General features: G+C 47.4%; 1 non-coding gene across 1 annotated transcript; it reads left to right on the plus strand.

The window, feature by feature from the left end:
- Positions 1 to 9,781: 9,781 nt before the first annotated feature.
- LOC125148499 (U6 spliceosomal RNA) lies at positions 9,782 to 9,888 on the plus strand. Its single transcript, XR_007145582.1, has one exon. It is a non-coding gene; the product is annotated as a U6 spliceosomal RNA (small nuclear RNA).
- The last annotated feature ends 364 nt before the right edge of the window (positions 9,889 to 10,252 follow it).

Here is a 10,252-nt window from a genome sequence, read left to right on the forward strand (position 1 = left end):
AAACATAAACCCATCGGGGGGACCCGGGTGGCTCAGTCAGCTGAGCATCCACCTCTTGATTTTGACTCAGTCATGATCTCATAGTTATGGGTTCGAGCTCCGAGTCAGGCTCTCTGCTGACAGTGCGGAGTCTGCTTGGGATTCTGTCTCCCTCTCTCTCTGCCCCTCCCCCCACCAATAAACTTAAAAAAATAGGGTCGCCTGGGGGACTCCGTCAGTTAAGTGTCAACTTCAGCTCGGATCATGATCTTGCGGTTCTTGAGTTCTGTGCTGTGCCGACAGCTCGGAGCCTGGAGCCTGCGTCGGATCCTGTGTCTCCCTCTCTCTCTGCCCCTCTCCTGATCATGCTCTGTCTCTCTCTCTCTCAAATAAATGAACACTTAAAAAATTAAAATAAATAAATAAATAAATACAATATAAGCCCACCCAAAGACAAAGGCCACTCCTCCACCTCTGGGTATCCAATCACACAATATTGCCACGCCTGTGCCCTGCATCAGACCAGGAGGGTATAATTCGTAATTCCCCCAGACGACTGTGCTGGGAGATCATCAGCTGTTTTACAGAGAAGGAAACAGACTCAGGGCTGCTGCCTATGGGCTGTGGGTGTTGTGCAAGCACACAAGGGGTTGCTATTCGTGCAGACTTCTATATGAACGGAGCCTTCTAGAGTTGTGCAGTGTGCAGCCTGTGCAACATATTCAGGAGGCCTATCTGGGCAAGGTTAAGCTACTTGCCAAGCATTCTACTACTAGGCGTAGGCAGCATGGAACCCCCACGTGTCTGTTCCAAAGCCCCAGCTCCTAGTCCCTGCCTCTTTCCCTCCGCAGCCTGGGGAAGGCACTTCCTAAGTGCCTCCAACAGCACATCTTAAGTCTTTCATTCCCTCCGGATGCTGCTGAGTCAGCCAGCTTCAGGGCCTGAAGAATTTGAGCATGGCAACAAGAAACCGGACCCGGCCAAGGGGTGGCATGAGTCGTGATAGGCAAAAGGAAAGAAACAGAAGCAAGAAACTAGAGAGGGGGACAAGGCAGAATCAGCAGAGCTCTTCAGAAGACAATGAAGCAGCCTAAAGAGGCAAATGGAAGTAGGAAGAAATGAGAGAGCTTTAGACCAGGGCCTCGGAGCCCCGCTAATCCCAGGGGTCTGCGATCCGGCTCCCAGGGCTTATTCCTCCTGAGGGGCCAGGGCCAGGATGGGTGCTGTGGTCAGGGGCTTCACCCCATGCTGCTCATGAGGAACATCTTCCAGATGAACGTCGGGGCCCCTGGGACACATTCCGACCAACACGCTTTCCTCCTTCTTAAACCCACGGTAAACTTCCCAAGTGATTCACTTCCTAACCGTCATCGGCTGGGAGCATGTTGCTCTGGAAGGAGCTGGGTCCCCCGAAGTACCATGGAGACAAGTCATGGAGGCTCTGAAACAGGACCCTGCCAGAGAGTGTGTGCCCAGACTAGGAGAGGGACACCCCGCCCCCTACAGATGTACCGGATTCCCGAAGGCTCCACCTTAAACCATCCAATCCTGCATCCCAGCCCACGGCCACCACCCCCTCCTGCTCACACTGCCCCTAGGACGCCACCTTCTGGGGGGGTCTCTCCCAACTCAGTGACAGCCCCCCTGCTCTGGACCCCAGCCCCCTGGTTACGGTAAGGGCTGGGCTCCTGTACCCCTTCTCCTACTCCATCACTTTCTTCCCCACCAGGCTGCAAACCTGCACTTAAAATAAAAGTCTACGCCCTCTCTCCTGTTCCTGACCTCACTCCAAACAGGCCCCGAGAGTTCAGTACAGCTGTTTGTTTCAAGGTCATGCAGAGCTCCACATGGCCGCGCAAATGGGCTCTCCTTTATTCCATTACCAGCTTCTCAGTGACCTTCACAGTGGGCTGCTCCTTCCTGCTGAAACACCACCTTCCTCTGCCTCCTAGGGCCCCACTCTTTCTGGGGTGCCCTTTGGATCTTTCTGGTGCTCCTTCCCAGCTCCTGGCTGCTCCTCCCTCTTACCCTGACAGCATACCCAGGGTCTGCTCTGGGCTCCCTTCTCTTTCTCTCTGCACGTTGTCCCAGGTAACAGCACCTTGTCTCTAGGCTCTGAGTGCTGTGTGTTTGATGCCCCGCTACCGCCTGCTCTCATCTCCTCGAGGAATTCCAGACCCCTTGATCCGACTACTTAGTGACACGGCTCCTTGGATGCCTAGGAGCTATCTCAGACTTAACAGGGAAGACAGAATTTTCTATTTGCTTCCCATGAGAGGGTTCCCTTCTGCCATCCCACCCATCTTTATAACCCAGCCCACCTCCCCCAGACTTTCGAGCCAAAAAATCTAGGAGTCCTCATGGGAGTCCCCTCTGTTCCTCACTCACTCCCCACTGGCAGCCCATTACTGGGTCCTGCCGTACCGCCACTACCAGCGTAGACCGGGACACCTGGTCCCCAGAGATCTTTAGCTCCTCCTAGTGGGTCTTCCTGCCTTGACTCTTGGACCCTCTTCAATCTACTCCCAGCAGAGCAGCTGGCAGATTAAACAAACAAACAAACAAACAGCCACACTAGATTTGTTGCTAGTCTCAGCCTAAACGCACAAGGTGTGCCACCATGTTCACAATAAAACCCATCCCGTCGCCCTTTCAGCCCTGATTTACTCCATCCTCCATTGATGATGCTTCGCCAGCCACAGGGTGCTGCCTGTTCCTTGAACACACCAAGCCCACCCTTCCCGCTGGCTCATGGCCCTCCCCAGTCCCTGTCCTCAGAATGTGCTCCCCCCGTGTAGGCATCAGGGGGTCCCATCTTAAAGGTCTTCCAGTCTCTCTTACCTCCCCACCTTGTCATTGTCCTCAGGGTCTGAACCCATCTGCTTGTTTTCTTGTTTCTGTCTGTTCATGGTCTATCTCTGCCCTCGCTGATCATGGTGGTCCTGAGAAGCACTCGAGTGGTTAAAACGGAGTGAACGTTTGAATTGATCCGAAGAAGAGGAACCAGGCTGTGAAGTCTCTTTCAAAAATGGGCATCCTCAAGAAGTCTCCTGAGAACTAAGCGTCCTACAAGAACAATGAGATTACCGTTCTTCAGATCCCCAAAGACCAGCAATAAATGAAATTCATGCCCAGAAGTCCGGACAAACAAGGACACTTCTTTCTAATTCTCCTCTAAATCAATCTCATCATTGCAATTAGCACATTTTATGTTAGAGTCAACCTGAGCTTGATGGTAAGTCAATGACACCAAGAACAACAGAGAAGAAATGGGCCCCTTGTACGGCCCTCAGGCTCAGAACTTCAAAAGAATGTTACTTCTACATTCACCCTTGACTCTTGGAGCTGGCCTCTCGGTGCTGTGCAGTGAGTAATAGCTTTATAATCCTGCCACGGATCAACCTCCTGTGTTCTCTTTCACTGGGATTTGGATTCTGATCTGTCATTTCTCTATAATTATATGTCAGGATTATATTTCAGGAAAGAAACCTGTTTGAAGCCAAAAGTATAGATCTTAAGTTTAGACATTTAAAAAATGCACCCACACAAGAAAGGTTTTGTGAGCCTCTATCAGATAAAAATCTAGAAGCCAGAGCAGCCCACAGCTAGGCAGAGTCAAAACTTAATGCTATGGGGGTATGGGGGGAGGGGAAAGTGGGTGATGGGCACTGAGGAGGGTACTTGTTGGATGAGCACTGGGTGTTGTATGGAAGCCAAGTGGACAGTAAATTATATGAAAAATGTTAAGCAAAAAAATCTTATCCCCCCCCAAAGAAACCTTAATGCTATCATTGCTCAAATGTGCAAATTCTTTTTTTTAATGTCTGTTTATTTATTTATTTATTTATTTTTGAGAGTGAGAGAGAGAGAGAGAGAGAGAGAGAGACAGCACAAGCAGAAGAGGGCCAGAGAGAGAGAGAGGGAGAGAAAGAATCCCAAGCAGGCTCCACTCTGTGAGCCCAGAGACCAACACTGGGATCAAACTCCTGAACCGTGAGGTCATGACCTGACCTGAAATCCAGAGTTGGACGCTCAGTTAGAATGAGCCAAAAGGTGCCCCAAATGGACAAATTCTTTAGATGTGGTTCTGTGAAAGGAAGGTATATGCAAAAAGATCTCAGAAGACCAAAAGAGCCATGTGACTGAAGGAAAAGGCCAAGAAGTCCAGCTTGATAAAAGATGGTTTATGAAGGGGACACACAGACAACAGAGGGTGTTGTGGACAGGTCAAAACAGTAAATCTCCGTGACCCCACCTTGTGTGAAACCTGTCTTTATGGCCCTAGAGGCTGGCGAGTACAGGGTCTTAGTCATATCTCCAGAGTAGATCAAGGATGTTATGCCCAAGGGTGTACTTGAGGGTGTGGTTAGACAAAAAGAGGAGGGGAGGTGGGGAGTCCGGGCTCTGGAAGGCTTCAGGTCACAGAGCAGTCATCATGGCAGATTTGTCCCAGGTGTCCCCAGCCTTGTCCACACAGATATGAAAGGAAGGCAGTATCATGAGGAAAGAAGGCCTGGGCTTATTACGTGAGATATGCAGGGCTCTGTTCCCCAGAGGTGAGTCTTGCTCTTTGGAACAGTTGGCACTCACAGACCCCATATAACATATTGTTAGACTTTCACATTAAAATTCTGATTTTAAAATCTGAATGCATTTTATAATGTGTTGGCTTAAAGCCTGAGGAAAATAACATTATCTGTGTTATATTAAGTTCTACTAATCAATCTCTCAATACCATTGCCTTCTAGAGGTTGGTTCTGTGAAGTAGAGGTGAGGGGTGAATGGAGCCACCCTCCCTCCCCCGCCTGTGTGAGTCCTGCCTAAGGGCCTTCATTGGTCAACAGTGGGAGATCTGTGGACACACCTCAGCTCTTTTGTGGTCTCCTATCTCACCTCCCATATGTTCTACTTCTACCCTTCCCTGCCCGGAGTCAGGTCTTCAGCACTTCTCCCCTGGTGAGACTCCACTGCTTTACTGCCCAGACTCCTCATCCTCCAGACAGGCATCTTGGGTCCAGCCTTCCCCTTGCAGCCCCTGCCTCTGTTCTAAAGGACAAATCGAGTCACAGCGATACTCACTCAACACGGAGAGGTGCATCCAGGGGAAGCCATTAGCGTGAAGTACCGAATCCGCCATAATGGTCACCTCGCCCACCTGACCTTTACCCTTCCACCTTTCTAGTTCATGCCCCCCCCCCCACCCTTGTGGCTCACTCCACACTCCACCTCTGCTAGATCCCAAGTGGCTTCAGGGTTAAGCGGCTTTATTCACATTCATGTTTTCTCTTCTTGAAGGGTGTTTCCTCCCCTATCCAGCTCACTTTTACTTTTCCCCCAAAGGGTCGTGTCACCTCTGCTGGTGAGCCTTTGGGTCTTCAGACTTGGCTCCTGGCCTCTCCTTGGTCTGCCCACCATCCCCAGTGCATACAATGTGTTTCCAATAAACCATTTACTGGTCCACTGGCCCCACTTGACTGTGATCTCCTGGAGGGCAGGGTCAGGGAGCTTTTAGGGGAGGCTGCGTGGTTCAGTCGGTTAAGTGTCCAACTCTTGATTTTGGTTCAGGTCATGATCTCGAAGTTCATGGGATGGAGTCCTGCTCTGTGCTGACAGTACACAGCCTACTTGGGATTCTCTCTTTCTGCCCCTCCCCTGAACACATGCTCATGCACTCTCTCTCTCTCTCTCAAAAAAAAAAAAGGGGGGGGGATGCTTTCTGTCATATAGCAATCATTCAATAATGTTAATTGAATGAATGTTGAGTAGATGAATGGACTGAATGGATGGACTGGGCCTGTTCTTTTAGTTTCACCCAAAGTTTTTTTAAAAATGCCAGCACCTGTCCCCTGGGCCAAGAGGAACCAGAAGAGAAGCCAGTGTCCCAGCCTGAGACAGAACATTAAAGGGAAGGTAGATTAGCTCGTAAGGGCCATCATGGGGGTGGCCACATGAATTGATGGGAGAAACTGTCCTTGTGATGCAAACATGGGAGGCTCTAACTTGGATTTTCACGAGGTAGACAATTTTCCCGATATGGACATTTGCTCAAAGGCACCATGAACAGAAACAAACAAAAGGATTGGAAAAGGAATTTGAGAACCAAATCTGGTATTTAAACACAATAACTGAAGGGGCACCTGGGTGGCTCACTTGTTAGGTGTCCGACTCCTGATCTCAGCTAGGATCTTGATCTTAGGGTTGTGAATTCAAGCCCCGCGTTGGGCTCTCTGCTGGGCACGAAGCCTACTTAAATAATAATAATCATAATAATAACTGAATGAAAGGAGGGGGCCTGAGGTAACTAAACAATGTGTTCCCTCAACACATGACTGCTGAGGAGACATGCAGAGACACTTCAGTGCAGTTGCTTTGAGCAGGCATCCATCTCTGGGAGCTGGGGGCACGGGCTTCCCCCTGGAGGAGTGACAGGAGGAATCTCCATCCATCTAGTTTGCCTTCATGCCATCCTGGGGATCAACAAATCACTGATGTCTCCAAGTCCCTGCCGCACTAGCAAAGACAGGCCAGAACTATCACCCAGGAGGCCACCACATGCACCCACTGTACCTTGAAGGGACATGAGCCAGATATGTTCTGGCTGAGCTCCCCACGTGCCAAGTACAGGACATCAACCTTGCAGGTCCAGAAACTGAATCTAGGGTTGATCAGACATAAGAACAAAATTCACGTTAACAAAAATTTCCAAGAAGTGAATGTATAGTTGGGAGCAGTGCAAGAAATAAAATGCTGAGTAGCGTCTGATGCTCATGTCTGTAGATCTGTTTCCCTCGAGGGAGAGCACTCAAGGGAAGCTCCAATGTCAAGTGAAGGGCCCTGGGGAACACAGAGTCCAGCAAAGGCTGCTGGTTTGGTGACCCTAAGCCTATGGCCAGGGGACTCTACCAACGAATGCCCCTGTCTCCACTGTAAGGTAGGGTCTCACCTACCCATCAGAAACTTGTATTTGAATGGACTTTTTTTTTCTTTCTTTTTTTTTTTTTTTTTTTTTTTTTTTTTGCTTTCTGCCTGCACTTCTTCTGGCCCCTCTCCCTTCCTCAGAACAGGCATAGGGGATTATAATTCCCAAATTGGTTGATGTCATAGTCTGGAGCTCCCAAAAGCAGAGACCATAACAAAGCCTTGGGTGAGGATAGTGTTTTGGAAGGCGATGCCCAGAAGCATGTCTTCATAGACATGAAGAAAGTGAGCCAAGGAAGGGAGAAAAGTCAATGAAGTTTCCTCAACGATAAGGCAGTTCCTTGGTCCCCACTAGAGTCCATCTGAGACAGTGGGTGAAGCATGCCCAGTAGAGCATGTACCCACCAATTCCTTTCTCCTTTGGTTGCAGTTTATCCCTGGAAGCATTGGCTATCCCCTGCACCTCCAAGCTGTGCCTGTGGGCATCCATGCATGTCTCAAGTGCCAAAGAAAGCCTTCGAACAGAGGGGAGGAGAGAGAAACCAGAGTCCAAGTAGGAAGTTGTCAGGTGCTGGGAATTGTCTGCAGGTGCCCGTGAGTTCACACGTGCCCATGGAAGAGGTCTCATATCCCTCGAGGCCACATTCACAATCAGCTAAATTGGTCCACAAATGGCTAATTGTCCGAGACTTGATTCTTTTTTATTCCCCTTGAGGAGTAATCTGCCAATGACCTTTGTTCAATCACTGCCCTGGGCTCCCGGTCCCACAGTGTTCAGCCCAGGAACTGAAGCTGGAGAATAAAAATGACACTCCATGAAAAGATTGTTCTTTTTTGTCCCCAGTGTTTTCATTTACCACGATCTGTAAGTGATTCATAACTTGGATTTTCCCCACTTGTCACAAAACATGAATTTTCAGTTCATTTTAAAGATAAATTTTTAGGGTCACCTGGGTAGCTCCGTTGGTTAGGTGTCCGACTTGATTTTGGCTCAGGTCGTCATCTCCCGGTCCTGAGATTGAGCCCTGGGTCAGGCTTTGCACTGGGCTTGGAGCCTGCTTAAGATTCTCTATCTCCTTCTGCTACTCTCCCACTCGCATGTGCATGTAGATACTCTCTCTCTCTCTCAAAAAAAAAAAAAAAAAAGATTAATTGTTAAAGTTAAACCAGCCCCTGAAAAAGTAGTGATATTTAAAATCATCTTTCAGTTAATTTCTGTTGTAATACAGAGACTAACAGACCAATTCAAGATTTAAGATTTTGTCTTTTTACTCAATTATTATCTTAGAATTAAATATTTATTATTGATATTGAGAAAAACTAAAAAAAAAATATTAGTTGCACCTAAATTATAATCAAGTCAAAAATTTCCAAATTAAGATGTAATACTAAAACACTTATTCCCTTCAACTCATGATATAATTACAAAGTCAACCTACTATTTATCTAGAGTATTTATTCAACCACATTATAAACCATTAATTTATAGGAAAAGTTCAGTTGCCAAACACCCTTGGCTTATGCCACCTAGAGTATGATCTTCATTTTTCCTCCAACTGTGATCACAAGTGGCAGTGCAGTGACAAAATTTCTGAGACCTGCCATGTCTAGCTGAAGGGCTACAATGAAAGAAGTGGGCCATAATTAAAAGCCATCAAAAAGCAAAGGTATAGGGGAATTTTGAGAAGGGCATTTGAAACCAGAGTGGTTTTGCCCCTTCCAACAGCTAATGATTGCAAGGGGCTCTGGGGAAGAAGGTCAAAAGGGGCTGTAGCAGCGCGGGCCCTGTGAACTCTCAAAATGGCCCTGCCAAGGCTTGCTTCTAGAACAGGGCACACGCAGAAGAGAAACCTCAGGAAATGAATCAAAACTGACCAGGACAGGGGCAATAGAGACAAAGGTAAGAGAAGATCCAGACCACAGTGGGGAAGGGGACTGGATCCAAGAAAGTTTGCTCAGAAAGCAACGTGAGAAATAAGCCCACGAACCCAACCAAAGGAGGGACGCAGATACTGCGAGCACGGGGAAGGGAGGCTTTAATCAACGTTCTTGCAAGAGTGGGCGTCCTATGGGCAGGCACACTGGGGGCAATTACAGCAGACAACTTATCTCCTAGCATGCTAGTCCTTCTCCTGGTTCCTCATTGGTTGAGCACTACAGAGGTAAGTCCCTCCCCTGGTCCCTCATTGGCTGAGTGCTACAGAGGTTACAGCCTTCCCCGGAAGTCCTCCGTGCCCAGGTAAGGCAAAAAGCAGCCTGACTGGAACAAATGTGCATTCCCTGAGGTGACTCAGACACTTCAGGTATTTGACGCATGCTCCTTGCAAAGTCCACAAAAAATAGGCCCCCAAAATGGAGAGGGGAAGAAGAATCAGGAAGTGAAGTGTCCAAGGGTTTGGGACTCCATTGTGGGTGGGAGTTCCTACATATTTCCAATAGGTTGTAAACCTGTTGTTAAGTAGACGGTACAGCTTTTGTTTGGTATTTCTGGAAATGAATCATCTCACTTCTCACAGCAAGGTGCTGTATGTTTTAACAATACACAAAAACAACATAGTGGGGAGCTCTATGGGGTTAGAAAAGCTTTTCTTTTTTTTAAAATTTTTTAATGTTTTATTTTATTTTTGAGACAGAGACAGAGCATGAGTGGGGGAGGGTTAGAGAGAGAGGGAGACGCAGAATCCAAAGCAGGCTCCAGGCTCTTGAGCTGTCAGCACAGAGCCTGGCGCGGGGCTCGAACTCACAGACGGTGAGATCATGACCTGAGCCAAAGTCGGAAGCTCAACCGACTGAGCCACCCAGGTGCCCCAGAAAAGCTTTTCTGAACACTGCCTGAATTGGAAAGTTTAGAAAAACGAATTCCACTTAAAAACAAGTGACAGACATGCTCATTTTAGCAGCACATATACTAAAAGTGGAATGATACAGAGAAGATTAGCATTGCCTCTGTGCAAGGAAGACACGCAAATCTGTGATGTGTGCCATAAGAAAACAAAAGAAGAGTTAACAGACAAATGTTGAGGTCAAATCGCATACAAAATGACTGTAAAGAAAAGAGTAAGAAGCAGAATAAACATTCCTAAAGACTATCAAAGCATGCCAGAAAAATGTGACAACAGAACAGATCAGAATTAACCTATTATCTCAAAATAAGCTAAAATGATATAACATATGGGTAAAGAACATTTAGGAAAACTCAGAAATGGGATAACAGACTTCACAAAACAATTAGAAGTCAAAGAAAAGTTTCTATCAAAATTAAGTCTAAATTAGAAGGAACACAGTAGTGAATAGACAAAAATATTGCCTGAAAAGAAATATCTGATTAAAGAAAAAAGAACTTTAAATTAAAAAA

Source organism: Prionailurus viverrinus, chromosome D2, assembly GCF_022837055.1.
Source record: "Prionailurus viverrinus isolate Anna chromosome D2, UM_Priviv_1.0, whole genome shotgun sequence".
Lineage (NCBI taxonomy): Eukaryota > Metazoa > Chordata > Mammalia > Carnivora > Felidae > Prionailurus > Prionailurus viverrinus.